Source organism: Choloepus didactylus, chromosome 1 (assembly GCF_015220235.1).
Source record: "Choloepus didactylus isolate mChoDid1 chromosome 1, mChoDid1.pri, whole genome shotgun sequence".
In the NCBI taxonomy this organism is placed as follows: domain Eukaryota; kingdom Metazoa; phylum Chordata; class Mammalia; order Pilosa; family Megalonychidae; genus Choloepus; species Choloepus didactylus.
In genome coordinates, this window is record NC_051307.1 from 142836127 (window position 1) to 142853082 (window position 16956).

General features: G+C 34.4%; 1 protein-coding gene across 12 annotated transcripts in view; it reads right to left on the minus strand.

The window, feature by feature from the left end:
* The window catches only part of MBNL1 (muscleblind like splicing regulator 1), a 191678-nt gene that overhangs the window by 140596 nt on the left and 34126 nt on the right, over positions 1-16956 (minus strand). The gene's annotated exons all lie outside the window — the stretch shown is intronic.

Sequence of the window (16956 nt, forward strand, 5' to 3'; positions counted from 1 at the left end):
CGATTGGCATATGGTACATTTGTATTTTGGAAATTAGAAATATATATATATATGTATATGGACATCTAGTAGAAATATTTTTTTTTAATTTTAGAATTAATACTGTCATTCTTAACACTGATTTCTAAAAAATACCAGATTTGGAAAATACTGTAGTAAAATCACAACTTTTGAGAGAGTCAAAGAACCAACTCAAATTTTTGTTTTCAAAAAAAGTTTTCAGGTCCTAACTCCCGGTTCTACCAACAAGTCAGATCAGTCATAAACTCTAAGCTGCGTCTACCTTTCTCAACTACATCATGCCTTGAGCACGGACTACATGCAAATTCAACAATCTCTTTATTCCTCTCCAGAATCTTCAAGTGCCTCATCTGCAACCATTCACTGACTTTAGAAACCAACTGAGATGTCTCTTCCTTCAAGAACACTGCCTCCCCTGCATCTCATGCCCTATCCAGTAATTTATTTCCTTATATGACTGACCCAAGGACAGAAATAATCTTACAAGTCTCAGTAATCCCAATTAGTAATAGAAGAGAGACGGAGTTCCATAAATACTGCTAAATGATGGTTTGGACAGTTATCGCTAGGGCATAAAAACACACATACATACACATGCATGAACACACACATATAAACACAAACACAACACATGAACACACAAAAACAGACATGAACATACACTCAATCCAACACACACACCTCTACAAATGGCTGTTCCAATATTACACGATCCTCCCCACTGCCTAGAAATCCTCCCCCTGTGCAGCTCCCTCCATCACTCTAAAACTTCACCACTCTCAACTGTCTCCTTGTCCATGCTCCTGGCACTACCAACAGAGGATCATCTTACATGTCATAGGATCTTTTGTAGTCAAGATAGTGGCCCTTGGGCATGAACTCTCTCTCAGCTTCCTGCCACCTTTCTTCAAAATATCTCTCTCTACTTTCTCCTCCATTCCTCAGGAGGTGTCCCTCCTGCTGCTGCCTACAGATAAGCCTCCACTTTTACACCTTCTCTCTTCTCAAGACCTCTGTCTTTTGGTTTCTCTCTTCTCTCCTCTATCTATGCATATCCTGCCTTTCCAGTTCTCTGAGCCCTCAACCGTGCTCCAAAATGGAAAGGGTGATACGACAGGCAGATCGGATCCTTCCCTGACCATGTGTCGTTCTCTCCCTACAGTCAAACATCTCTTGAGTCCCCTACACTTGCTGCTTTTCTGGTTCTTCCTCTCCTGTTCAATTTGGCATCCATATCCGTCTGATTTATTTAAACACTCTGCAAAGATCATCAGGGCTCTCATAAAAGCCAAATCTAAAGAACACATATAGTCCTTGCCTTTACCTCTAACACCGTCTATAACTCCCTCTTACTTAAAACTTTCCCCTTGTCCTGAACTGACACTTTTTGTCTTTTTGTCTTCTCCCAAAGCTCCAACTCTAGTAACCTAGTAGAGGAGTTACGGAGGGTTCTTGCCGTATACCTTTGTTATTGTTTGCTCTTGGGATTTCTTACATGCTAAACCTTTGTTTAGTTTGACATCTACTTCTGTACCCCCTCAATGTGGCAAATCCCCTCTCCTTCTTTAAGTGTTTATTCACATGTCACCATCTCTGTAAGGCTGAGCCAACTCTTCTAGATCTCATTCCAGCCTCAGAAGAGTGTCAGCACTTTGTATCTCTTTATACTATCTATTTGCTCCCAAGGTTACAACCTCTCTGAAAACTGCGACTATCACCAATGTTCTATTATTTCCCAGTTCCTGGAACATAACTAAAAATGTTTGATAAATGAATAGATCTTATTCATACTAATGGGAATAAACAGACATATTAAGATATTCCTACCTATAAGGAAATATTTAATCTTGACCTATGGGGTCCAAGCAATATGAGGACTAAGGACAATGCCAGCATTAGAAATATCTGCATTGCTCTGTGGTTATGTCTAAACACAACTACAGATTCAACTTTTAGAGTTGATTCTTTATTTTCCTTCCTGCCATGCTACAGGCTTAGTCCCACTCAAGTACAAAAAATGCTTTAACTGGAATTCAAATGGGCTGTTCTGGTTATTTTTATTTTCCACAACAGAGAAATCTTTCACTTCATAAAGTGTTACTGAAAGAATTACAGACATGTATTTTTAAGTGAACATACTATTCAATTGTAAAAGATATAGGCAGGGATGGTAATCGAAATCTTTATAGTTAGCCAGGCATAGGCACTGAGCAATCTGAATAGACAGTAACCTCTGTACATTATTAGTCTAGCAGGACCTGGTACAGTGTGTGTGGCAGCCCTTGCTATAGGTACTGTGGGTACTGAGTTCAGATTATACCCTATAAATAGATTTTTACTAAATCGCTGATATCAGATTATTCTTGCATTCCTTCCTGTTATTCAAAAGGAGGAATCTCAGGAAAGATTGGAAATCCTTATACCTGAGCGCTTTGCTCAAATAAGATTGTACAGGATTGGATCAACACTGAATCCTTAAAACATTACTTCAAATAGTAATGAGTTTGTGTTCCACAGATATACACAATGCTTAAAAGTATGTGGGTAACATCTAGATTGTGAGAATGAGAATTCTTCCAAATATATTTGTCCTAAAAATGTGTGTTGTTTGTAAATAATTATTGAAGGAAATATTTCTACTTTAAAGATCTTTACTAGTTAGGTAAATTGCTCCTGAGATAATCTTTAACCTATATTTCAACATATGATAAAAACCTTTCTAACAAGAAGCCCTCTTTAATCTACTGATCATATTTCAAACACGATACTTCAGAGTTCCTCACGTTATATACATTATATGGCATCTTCTATAAACAAGCATATTTTTCCACAAAGTCCAAGAACCAATTTCTCTTTGAGTGCCTCTTCTGAAATCACGTGTACTTTCTACTTTCAGATGTGAGGGGGAGAAACAGAAAGGGAAAGAAGAAAATGAGAAAAGATAAGGGAAAGGAAACCAAGAAAAGGCTCAAAGATTCCAGAAAAAAAAAATAGCATAGGAAATATTAATTATTATTATTGTATTCTTATTCTTACATTGGTACTTATTTGTTGAATGATATTGAACAGACATTGGATGGCTTCATAAACAAATATATTTATATGTCACATACCCATTGCAATAGGTGAATAGGCACTTATGAAGTACAAGAATGAAACTCTACTTTGAGAATTGGATAGCCTTTATGAGCAATTGAATTTCTTAGTTTCTTATGTTTACTAATCTTTCACTTTTTCCAAATCAAATATAGGTACATCAGTCTGGTTTCATCCCAGAGCAGTTAACTGGGAATTTGAGGGACTGTTATCATAAACTTATGATTTTGAAACAGATTAAATATTGAGGAAGTTAACTGAGTAATTACTTGGTGTCCTGTATTATGATTTTTATCTACTATGACCATTTTACTCTAACTGGAAAAGATGCCCAACCTCATGATGTCTATTTGGAGTTGCCAAGAAGAGACCCCTTACCCAAAACCGTAACTTCTTCCCCCGTCTCACTGATGTCAACAAGTCCATGGCTAGCAACACATTACTTTGGGAAATTAAGTTTGCTCACAGAACAATTTTACCAAAGGCATGTCCCAAGTATTAGCAGAGATTCCAGTACACAAATAATTAAGCAATTCTGAAGACTATGTAGCCATTTCTCTACTCACTAAGGAACTAGATAGAGTACTAAAGCTGCTGTTTATTATACGGGAAAACCCTGGTCTGAATTGGTTAATGCAGCTTGCAGCAGTATTCAACTCCATATAGCAAAAAGCTGAGATCAGTGTTTCTCAACAAGGGGCAAGCACAGTACTGGTAGTACCCACAGCAATTTTAGGTGAACACAAACAACCTAATTTGAATAGATGCATTAGAATGCTCTAAGTAGCTCATCAAGCCTGTGATTACATGGATATTATAGCTTAGGTAGATGCTAAAGCTTAATAAAAAGAATTTGAAGAATAAGACTAAGTAAATATAGGGGCACAAATCATGAAGGAAATATGCAAATGACTGAAGTTTTGGAAATACTGCTGAGAAAAGGACTATTTTTCAATTACACATTCCCTGGCATGTCATGGTAATTGCTGGTTTGACATAGTTTACTGTTTACTATTATGAGTGACAAACTCCAGCCAAGTAAAGAAAGATTGTATTTACTAACTTAAAGTAACCTAAGACCCGTCAAAGCATTCTTGTTAAATTCCGTTACCTGCACAGATTTGGTTCCCTAACTATCAGCTAGTCTATTATTTGCTGGAAGGACAAGGAAGGAGTATTGGTTAAGTGATACACTATTGCTAAAGACTGGAATACCAGAAGCAACTAGCTAAACTGCACTCAAATTCAAAAATCATTATTGTTCCTTAAGTATTTATTTTTCAGACAAAATAAAACATGAAGCCTCTACATTGACAATGATTAAAAAGTGAGTTTTGAATTAATTATAATATCAGGCAAAATAAATAATGAAACTTTTTAAGATCATTAGAAGATAAATATCACAATGGTTCACTGACTTGACTTTGTATACTGGATCACTCTAGCTTGGAACCTAAATAGGCCTTCATGCAGGCCCTACTGGAAAGACTGCTTCTTAGAGAGGTTTTTCCAGCCCACTATCAAAATTATCCAACCTCCCATTCCTATCAACATAGCCCAAATCTGCCAGACACTTACCCTGTTTTATTTTTCTTCATACTGCTAGTTAGTATTTAGCATATTTAGTATCTGCATATCATCTGCCTCTGCCCTAAGAACATGAGCTCCAAGAATAGGGAGATGTCAAGCTAGTTCTTCACAAAATATCCAGCACCTAAACAGTACCTGGCCAGAACAGGCAAAACAATCAATATCTACTGAATGATTGAATATTTTTCTTAGTATATCTGCACATTAGTTTATAAGCCTTTATAATGCATGGGCTCAGATGCACAGTTGAAGACATCACTGAATATTGGAGATATCACCTCTATAACTGAATGAAACCAGCATCAAATCAAATCACTGGAAAGAGACTATGAGGCAATAAGGTGAAAATAAAAATCATATTTAAATTGATTGTGAGGTTGATGGCCTTTTTTTATCCACAGAATAATTCAAAACAGTTTTGGGTGGTTTTGCAAATTTAAAACATTTAAATAATTATCTGTGAATTTCTCACAGAATAGTTGCATTTTTTCTGATGATATTCATGCTGGCAGTGTTTTAACATTTCCAGGAAGTACAATGAGATAAACTGAATGCTATTTTATCATTCTTAAGAAGAAACAACTAATCCCACTTAGTGTTTTATTTGCCCTATATATTATATAAAGAAGTTATTTTGTTAGCCTCAGGTAGTCATTTCTGATCTGTCCATCTCATTTAATAATTCAAAATAACATATAGTCAGGAAATCAGAACACAGACTGTAACAAGGTAAAAATGCCTGTTATGTGCTGAAGAGCTAATGGTAGAAAAATCTAATCTTACCATCCTGGCAGTTTTCAGGAAGAACAGTACATTTACCCAACAGGAATCCATCAATGTGAAATTAGCATGAAAAAAACTGTGACTGCTAAATGGAATGCAATACACTGTGATATTGTTATTCCCAATGCAATGCCCTGATCACGGACTTGAATTCAAAAGCTTTCTCAAATTAGGTGTATTTTATTTGGCATAGTAATTAGGCACCTCTGTGTCTTCTGAACAATATCACTAGCTTCTTACCAAGTTGGTGGTACCTCTGCCTAAAACATTCTTAAAATATGATCTTTGCTTGAGGAACGGTAGCAAATTCATCTGTGCTTCCCTAATGATATTATTGCACAACTCAAAAAAAAAAAAGAATGAAATTGATCAAAGAGAAATGAGAAAACATTCCCATGGCACCCTGTAGATCCGTGAAATTTGCTGCATGTGTATCTCTTTGCTCCACTATTCCAACTTTCCTCCCAAGGTGGAAATCATTCTCACAACCAGTGGTCTTAAGATCTTCTCCATTATTAATCTGTACCTGTCTTCCATTTAGCAGACACAATTAACTGAGATAAATTCTAAAATCAGCAAGTGAAAAAATGACAAATTCAATAATAAACCTGGTAAAAATGTAAAACAGATCTCCATTAAGGTCTGACAATAGTAGTTGCCACACTTGCCAGAATTTCTAAAAATTTAATGTGGTATTTGCACTCAGTTATCAACTATCTCTTAAGTTCAAAAGCTTGATCTTAACAGCTCTTGAATTTTCAAATGTCCTATTTAAATCCTCAAATATTAGTCTCTGTCAGGGCAATTTCACTGACTTATTTCTACTGAAGATTATCCAAAATATGTTGCTTAAATTATTAATCAATGTAAAAATATATGGGAAAATCTACATTTATAATTAAGTGAAATGGCCCAAATAATTGTTTTTCAGAATACAATGAATGAAACAAATTATGAATAAAATACAGAATTACTTGAATGCATAGTAATTAAATGAATTAGGGGACTTCGTATAACACAATACACTAATATATCCTTCTTTCCACATAATAAAGGTCCCTGTTCTTTCATAATGCATCTCTTACTCCAAGCTTTACAAACATTCAAGCCACGCAGGTGCTCTACATTACAATCCTATGGATATTTATACTGATTTATATATTTCACCTTAAATATTACTTTTCTAACATATAATCTCAGACATTTAATAATATACCAATGCCAAGTGAATTTATTCCTAATAAAAATAAAATATTAGAATCTTAGGGTTTTTAATCAAAATTCACATAAATGTCCATATACAAATAAACATGTTTTCACTGAAAAATAGTGAATCAAAACTTAACTGTTTTTCCCTGTTTAAAGGAGTGAGATATATTATCAAACAAAGACTGGTTGACAGAGCATATTTTCACTTCAATGTACTTAAGCATCCTTTGGAAAAGGTTCCACAAAACTCACATACTTAACTAGGCTTGAGATACTGAACAGCACCAAACTATGTTGATGTTATTATAACTGCTATATAATAACCCAAGGTATCACACTGCATTTTGCAGAAGCCTAGAATTTCAAAAGGCAACTCATGATTTTTTGAAAGAGAGGGGTAACAGGAAGGCATATTTTGTTCGTGCCTGACTCAGTATTTCTTATAAGATATAATATTTTTTATATCTTATAGCTTACAAGAAGGAAAAATACAGTTAAAAGAAAAACAGCCTTAGAAAGTTTTAAAACAGATGATTAATTGGATAAAAGAATATAGTTTGTCTCCATGATATCTAAATTATCCTATTTAGATATCTATACATAAATTGTTTACTACATTTTCATTTCACAACAGTTTCCCTAAATTTCTAACATTTTAAGAACTGAAATCTCATTACATTTTCCATCAAATAGCAATGCAGGTCTGGAATGTCTGAGTCACTGATTCACAGTGACACTGTGTACACATACATGAATAAACCACATCCTCATGGAGTGCACATTCAGAAAGAAAAGTTAAAAAATAAAACAAAACCTGCCATATGGTGTGGTAAGTTCTATGAATATAAAGGATTCTCATATTAGTAATGTTAAGACTCTAGGGCAAAATTAAAATTTGATCCAAATACAGTTTCTTTAAGTTTTGAGCCTTTCTTCTCCCTCGATACCTAGAGCAATCTCCAATCACTATGAGAATCTAAACTATTTCCAACTCAAAGAATTAACAATATGCAATAACCATGGTTCTGCTTTGTGTGTGTGTGTGTGTGTGTGTGTGTACTGAGAAGTGCGGGTATAAATTAAAAGGCTATGATCCATATGGAGACAGATACTCCTAAATATAATGGGGGAGACAGTAAAATAGAAGTACAAATTATAAAGAGAAATGTCTAGCAAATAATTTATATGAATCATGTACATTCACTCCATGATCGTAACATCATAACATGACTTTTCTTTCTTCCTTTTTTTTTTTTGCTCAATTTGTTTCCTAAATTGCTAAATGAATGCATTCTCGATGTAATAAATTTAAATAATACAGAAGGGTTTTATTGAAAATCCTATTGAATTCCCATTCTAATCACCGCCCAAGCATACCCTCTTCCACCCACAGGTAACTAACCACCATTTGCATGATGTGTCTAGTCCTTTTTCTTCACATTCACATATACACACACACACACCATGCACATATATATAAAGAGTTTGTTTTTGTTACAAAAACGATAGAAACATATCAAGCATGTTGTTCTGAACTTTGCTTTCTACAATACAAAATGTCAGTGATCTCTACATCAACACAAAGAGATCAAAATAATTATTTTTAACAGCTACATATTATTCCACTATATCTTCTATCCCTTATGTGGATTTTAAATTTCTGTTGTAGAAATGGGCAAAAGAATCATATAATGGCTTTTTTTGTATTAATAGAACTTAAAACCTTTTTTTAAAATACGGCAGCAAATCAGCGGAAACATCTCTAAAAACACTGTTTCAACTGCTATTATTTAAAAACAAAAAAGGCAATTTACTGACATGACAAGTATAGCAATATTTGTATATTGTAATTATTTCCCAAAGACAAGGGCTGGGACTTTGAATAAACGTTTCAGTTGATATGGTATCAAAATGGACAATACACAGCTTACCATTCTTATTAATAAAAATAAAATGGGTAGTTAACATCTGCAGGACATGTTATATTTGGAACATCTCTGACAGCACTATGTCATAGGATTAAGGGAATGCTTTTTCTTATACATTATTTCTACAAAAATTAATGTCAGAAAATATCCACCCCCTCTTTTTTTAGACACTAATTGACTAAAGGAAATGGTTTCTGATGACTGCTATAAATAATGCAAGGCATTATCAAACTAGCTAAGGTACAACACAACTCTGGTGAGCTCACATAGGCCTCAAACATATTTTCCCATGTGGTAATTTCCCCTGAGGCTGAGGCTTTTCTTACAGACATTTCTGACCCTAAAGTGGAGTGTCCTTTTCTTAAGTGGCATGCACTTCCAATTAAGATAGCTAAAATAGGTACAGATTAGATTCTCATATGATGTTGCCAATAGATATGCATCCTGTTAGAAAATAAAACTATTTTCCCCCTCATTTTCCCCACCTTCATGAAACTCTCTCTTTTAAATATTACAAAGTACCTGAATATGATGATACTGTGAACTGACTGTACACTTTGAAGGAGTGTATGTTATGTGAATATATCTCAATAAAATCGCATTAAAAAAAAAAAAAGTACCTGAAGTTGGGCTTTCAAAAGATTTAAAATGGCTGGTTGGCAGAAAGTGGGCATTTCCAATGCTTCTATTCTCATTTGACAATGAGATTTTACCATGTTATCAAAGTATAAATAAAGTCACAATATTCAAGATATGAGACCTAGGATTTTATTCTTAGGATTTCATGCTTTCCAAAAGAATATAGATATTGAACAAACTAATATGGCAGCTTGAAGTTTGGTTCCTTTGCTAAATAGAAAAGAGCATCCCTTTATTATTTTAATTATCCATAAGGTTTCTGGAAAAGCTGTAGTAAAAGAAGAAATGCAAAGCACAGACTATACCCTTGTAATGAGACAGTGATTAAAGCTCTTATACATCTACTATCAGTACCATACACACTTAAAAAGCAATGACCAGATTTTCCATGGCAAATCACAATGCAATGGTAGCCAACTATAAAACTCGAATAATCACCAACTGTTTACAAACAGTAACACTTTTTGTTCTAGGATATCAATGCTCCAGATATCAATCTCTGTCCTACCTGGATCAGTTACCTGAGAGTGACTGCTAAAAATAAATATTCTTGGGACCCATCCCAGATTTACTGAGGATAGAAACCAGGAATCTACAATTCTATTAAATTCCCCAGGTTATTCTTAATCCCATTAAATTCTGAAAATCATACTCTACTAAAGCTAAAATATTACTCCCACCAGAGATAGTTTAGTATGTTTCTACCCAAAAATGTTGTAAAACTCTAGAATATCTTCCCCAAAAAGATGCCTTGTTTGAAGATTTGGTGGCATGCTCTTTACTTTAGAAAACTGATATGTCTACAAAATGTTATGGATATTTTCTGTAATTACTTATCTTTAATAACATTATTTTAAATCAGGCATGTACATGTCTCTCCACATAACTTGAAGATATCAGTCACCATCTCACACTACTCAGCCTGTTTTAAACCACTTATGTTTTAGTCCTGCCCAAGAGTTCACTCTAAATTAGCATGCAAAAGTGACTTAATCTTTAAAAATACCCCACTACAACTGAATCGAAGTTGTTGGCTAAAAAGAGCAATCATGTAGCAATCTCAAAACTCCTCATATTTTCTTAACTTTCATTTAAATGTCAAATGCACTATCATGCATATATATACACACACACACACACAACACAGACATGCAAACACACACATACATAAGAAATATTTCAGAGAGGGATGTTTAGACTCATTTCCCTGCATATAATAAGAATAATTTATAATACTAAAATTATTTTGCAAGAAGATGAAAGAACAATTGTGGCATCAATTCAATCACTAAAATATGATAAAATCAATTGTTATTATAGTAGGTAATATGCGAAATAACATTGATGTTTGTATGTATGTGTATGTGTATGTGTATGTGAGTGTATATATTCAAAGAATATGGAAAAACTTTTACACAGTAATTACCCAAATCATTTTCTTCATATTTAATAAAAACCTAGCCTTTTATTTAAATCCAAGTAAAATCTTTGCATAAACAGTAATAGAGAAACAAACATAAATAGTGCTTTAATCTCCTTGCAATACGAACCACTTTGTTTGGGATCAGACTATGCTCCTTCATTAAGTTATAACCCCTCAAGAGATTTACTTTTCAAAAGTTGGCTTGTACTGAATTCTACACATGTACTGGGCTTTCTTTTTTATTTATATGTAAAAATCTACAAAGTGTTCTTCTGGTTCTTAAAAAAATAAAGTTTATATTGGAAGAGTCAATAGAAAATTTATTTTTTCCCCCAGAACTCACACATTCTATTATTGTCCAACAACAGCAAATAGCATTTTACATACTGGCATAAAATTTACTTTCATCAGAATTTGGTCATTTGCCCCTCACAACACTGAGATGGCTGTATCATCTTATCCAGTTATGGACAAATAACTGGAGGCTTGCATGGTTAAGTGACTGACTCACCAAAGTTCCCAAAACTAATTAAGTGGAAGAATCAAGAGCCAAAATCAGGTTTTTCTCAATCCAGATTTAAAACTTCATTCACAATACATGCTGGCAATTTAGCACCTAACTTTGCAGAAATGACAATGACTATAAATATAATAGAAGACAAAAACAGAGAGAGATCGAGGGTGGAGTGGGATGTGGTGGAGAGGCCGCTGGTGCATCGCCTGTAATTAGCTCTGAGTGAGATGCAAGTAGGTGAAGAAGAAAGCAGGCACTTAGATTCTGAAACGGTTAAGATGGTCGTCCCCTTTATAGGGCTGAGGGCTGGATGATCTTGGCCTTGAACGCCCATGGGATAAACACTGGACACCAGCCATATACACTTATAAAGGTATGTGAAAATGCTCCACCACTTCTATCCTTTTCTTCGCAATTAAACTGTTAAACAGTTTTGAACCTAGTAATTTAATAGACTGCAGGGTTCTAAATACTCAATAGCTGACTGAAAAATTGTTGGAGAGAGGTCTTTGAGCATGATTTTATTTTTATTTGCCCTCTGACCAACAAGGGCCTACAATTTCTTCAGTGCTTTCGTTAGAAGACGTTAAAATCCATCAGCAGAAAAATTCCACATAAGTAAACAGAATATTGCCCTAAAAGTACAAAACTGAATATATGCTAAGTGAGTATTCATAAAGCAAGTGTGCACTATATCAACCACTAAAGCAGCATTTGGAAAGCTGTAATTACTGTCTGAAGCACTTCTAAACCACGTAGAGTCAGACAGATTTTCTGACAGCTATTAAAACTATAGAAAAGTATCCCAGAGAGAAAGCACTGAGAGTTTGAAATGATATAAATAATTTTTTCTTTTATATATATCAAACTTCTCTGTTATATTAGTTACCTGAAAGAACCAAGAACGGGTAAATATTAAGTCACTTTTTAATATGAAAATCCAGAGTCAAAACAATGAAAAAATTATGATCCTGGTTCTACTTACCCAAAATATTTCCTTTGACAAAAATTTCAGGTGGTGTTCCTCTAATTGTACTTTTACTTCTACGTCTTTCTTCCCTACTCTTCTAGAGGGAAAAATGTTGGCCTTAAAGAAATCTAAGTACATTTAATGTACATAGTAAAACTTATTAAATGGATAAACTTATTCATTATCAATAAGCAAATACACAGAAAAAACAGTATATGTATACTGATTATATTACCAGTTTACTGATCACCCACTACACATAACTTAGACCACAGGAAGACACAGATCCAGTCTTTGAGGAACTGACTTTTAATCGGGAATATAAAACTAACACACAGATAACTGTAACACAAAATAGTAAGTGAGAACTACACAGCAGAGATTGCAAAAAAAAGCTTGGTGAGTTAAAAAACAGTGAGAGCAGGGGTGGTTTCATGAAGGATAAGACACCTCAAATGGGCCTGGAAGGATGTTTTACGTGGTTAGGCAGACCCCAAAAAAGAATGGCAATCAAGACAAGGACTACAGAGAGGAAAGACACGGCTATGGGAAAGCAGGGAACACGAACACTGGGGAAAATGGTCTGTAAGAAGCACACGTGCAATTGGGCTGCCAGAAGATAAAGCAGGAACGTTGGGCTGGAACCGATCAGTAAGAGCCTTGAAGGCCAGGCTAAAGAATTCAACCTTCATGTCTTAAGTAATTGGAATTCATCCATTCTAAGGTTTCACCCAAGGGCAGAGTCAGAACATTTAACTAAAACACTTTAAGGGCTAAAAATAAGTCTGCATATGAGATATGAAGAGATTGGATTAAATAAACAGGATTTTTCTACTTCCTAAAGCTTTTCTTTCAATTGCCAGAAGCTGAGAGATAAATTTAATGTTCAATTTCATCTCAAGTAGTCGTTTCATCTCTTTTTTCTTCTAATTGATTTGTTGCATTTTTTTTCTACAGTCCTATTTTATGTGCTTTTTATTGTTGTAAGCTGCATCAAATACTTTTTTCTATGGTGTATACATCATAAATAAATAAAATTAATGTTTCCTGGTACCAGGTAAGTTATAGATGCAACACTTTAAGTTCCAGAAGAGACAAAGTAATTAAAAATTCCCCCATCAAGAAAAGCTCATTCCTCCAAAAATATTTCAATGAAAGATGGCCACACAGAATAACATCTCCAGTTACTGCAGCTGAAAACTGCTCTAAAATCTACAATGGTTGGGTTCAGCGAACTATCTTCTTGCCTGGCTGTCCAATTTGACCTTCTCTGTGAATCAGTGTTCCTAGTATGATACCAAAATGACCTTCTGAAATTTAGAAGGCTTCCAAGGCTGCAGATATTTTCAGCTGTATCAGCCCTGGCTGTCACAGCATTCTACATGATATTGAATGGCAAACTGAAGCCTCCTGTACCAGCCTGACCTTTTAAACTCACTATATTTTGCTGCCACTCAAATTTGAGTTTTCTCTTTCTGCATTATTTTGTGACGCTAATTCCCCCTGCTTAATTGTAAAGCATTAATTCTAAGCATAAAATGGCATTTACCTTTCTACAAAACCTAACTTTGGCAGAGGCTTAAAATAAATATTAACTGACATTTATAAATAATATTTTTTTAATTACCAAAAAGATTACTTAAATTTCTGACAAAAAGAAATATAATAAAATGTCATTATTTCTGCAAAAGCTAATTTGAAATTTGAAAGATGTCTAAATTTGATAATTACAAGTAGTATCCTGTTTATGTTTATCATTATATATTCAATGCCTAGCACAATGCCTAGAATATGAAAGAACCCAAATAATATTTAAGTGAAGGCTGCATAATTGTAACTTTAATATTGCCCTTCATTTATCAGAGTAACTGAACTGAATTTTAAGTGTTTAATATTTGCCAACAAATTAGTACATTGACAGGAATGGAATCTTTCTCTTATAAGTATAAAATAACACATTTTTTTTCCTGAGAATTCTTGGTACATGAAAGGAAAACATTTTTCAAATCCATTACTATCAGGTCATTAACAAACAGAAACAATTGTTACTGTATGAATATGTTAAAATTTAACACCAATGGAAAAAAAGGGCAATGGAAACCATTTCACTAAGACATGGATTAAGATTCTGAATAATAGTATCTATCCACTGTCTGATCTTAAGCCTTAGCAACATTTAATGGGTAATAATATAGTGAAACTTTCACATGTATATTAGAATATCTTTTGTTTTATTTCCACTTAGGGTCTGTAGCATACAATGTTTTCACAAGTCCCTATTCATAATCAATGCAGAGGACCATAAAATGCCATTAAACATAATATTTCAGAACAAAATTATAAGATAACTTAATTGGTAAATAGATCCCTAAGCTTTATACCTTTCGTTGGTCCCATTTTTAGCTATAATTTATGCACTACTTCATAATCATTTGCAGACTATACATGTACATATGGATAAAACACATAAATATTCACAAATGCCCATACACATGGAGATGGTCTAATTACTCTTCTAGGGATTCAGGAGGGGTGGAGTGGGGAGTAAGAAAACTTAATCAGAAATCTCCAAATGAATGTACAGCTATTCAATTTTTGATGACATATTTGATTATTTTACTGTTGTCAATAGATTTGTATTTTTTAATGATGAAAGAAATGAACTGAATTACCTTAATACTTTTAACAATGGAACTGAATAGATTTTAAGAGCATTCACAACTCTTTGGGACTCAAGACACTTCTTGAAATGTGCCCTTCAACAAGCCAGCCAACACAGCAATTGGCAGTATACATGCCATTCAGAAGTGACATCAGAAACTTCACAGGTGGGAATGATTTTGAGTCTAAAAGTAGATTTTGCTGATCTTGGCGAGTGCAGAGGCAGAGGGTATTAGGTGTGAGTAGAACTAATACTGTGCAAAACCACACAGGCAGATTAGGCCATTTGATACAGCCCTCCTTTCAAAGCCAGTGAAACTTCAAAGTCTGCTCCATCGTCTCTGCTGTTTTATGACCACAATGCTTTCAAAAAACCTCTTTTACATCTAACCTCTTTCATTAAGTCTTTCCAGATAGAACCTGGGTTAGGTCTCAAATCTATATTACTATAATTATTTGTGTACTTAATTAGTACCATACTGATGTAAACAAACAAGCAGACAATCTAACAGCAAAACTGCTGGGTTGTGATCTTAGCCCTCACAGTACCCAGCTATGTGACCCCTGGGCAAATTACCTGAACTTAACCTTCTTGAGCCTCCATTTTCTCACCTGTGAACTAGAGAGATGACAACACATAAATCTCTTAGCGCCATGAGGGAACTTTTTGTGCCCACATACGTAAAGGAGTAAGTGCCTAGCAAGTAAGTAGCTATTTTTATAATCATTATGATTGCCCTCGGTCTGATCTTTTACTGGTGGTGGTGTTTTTGTTCTCCTTATTTCATGTATGCCTGGCCTTTTACTCTAGGCCATAAAATTCAGAAAAGCAGAAACCATAGCCTTAATTTCTTTTGAAAATCTCAATCAAAATCTAAGAGTGAAGCTTTTTATGCAGTGGGTTCTAAATAAATGTTTATGGTTAAAAAACAAATAATGGTAAGAAATCAAATGAAATTCTGAGTTGTCTAACCTAGAATGCAGAATAAAATCCTGTACGCAAGGAACAAACACTTCGCAGCTGAATGGGGTGTTACAGAATATGCCCAGTTGCACTTTCGCCATTTGAAAGTTGGGAAGCTAGCCCACAAAATACAGCTTTATAACCCACACACAAAGAAAAGCTGGAGGAAAAGAGCATCGTGTGCATATCTAAAAACCCTTTGTCATTAAAGTTAAATTCAGCTCACCTCTCCCTTACAGATTTTTCTTTTCTGTTAAAAGTTGCAGGCTCTGAAACTTGATTGTCGATACAGAGTGTTTTAATCTGTTCCTCATCAGAGAGTTAGCATGAAGATGATTCAGATGAATTCTATGTACTAACATCAGAGGCAAATTAATCTCTTCTGTCTAGTGGAGGATAATACTACAATTTGCTCACTCTTATTTATCATACAATTATCTGTGAAAATGAGTGGTTTAAATATTGAGTCAGTTTTTCTTAATTATGAGTTGATTTTGTCCTTTTCCTAATACACAAAGTATCTGAAGAGTTAATGTGTCTACTGAATGGTTTTAGGCAAATTCCACACTCTGCCCACAAGCAGCCTATTCTTGGCTCCTCTGTGCCCACTTTGTTTTTCCCATACATTATTTGTGAATATTTCTATCACTAGACTGGAAATTACTTTAAGAGCCGGACACATTTTATACACCTCTTTTCCTCCAAAGGACATAGCATGTTAGCTGGCACATGGGCAATGGACTCAATAAATATTTGCTAAATAAGTCTTTCCATTGAAGCCAAAACACACACATACAATTTTTCTTCTTTAAATGGTAGATGACTTTATTTGGTATGTGTTCTAAACAGATCTTTGCAGAGAAGAATTTATTAGCAAAGTGACATATCTCCAAAAGAACAAGTCTTCAATTAATGGTTTATCTTTTAATGTCATAAAGCTAAGCCACAGGGATAACTGCAGAGAACACAGATTGGTATGTGAAAATGATGTAACGTGAAGGCATAAATATAACCACACAAGGATGATCTATGAATTTAGGATACACTCTGGAATTATCCCTATCATTTCTTAGCAAAAATGTTACGGCATCATATTATTGGTGAGAAAATACATGAAAGCACATTATCTTCTGGAACTTCACTAAGCTACATTTCTTG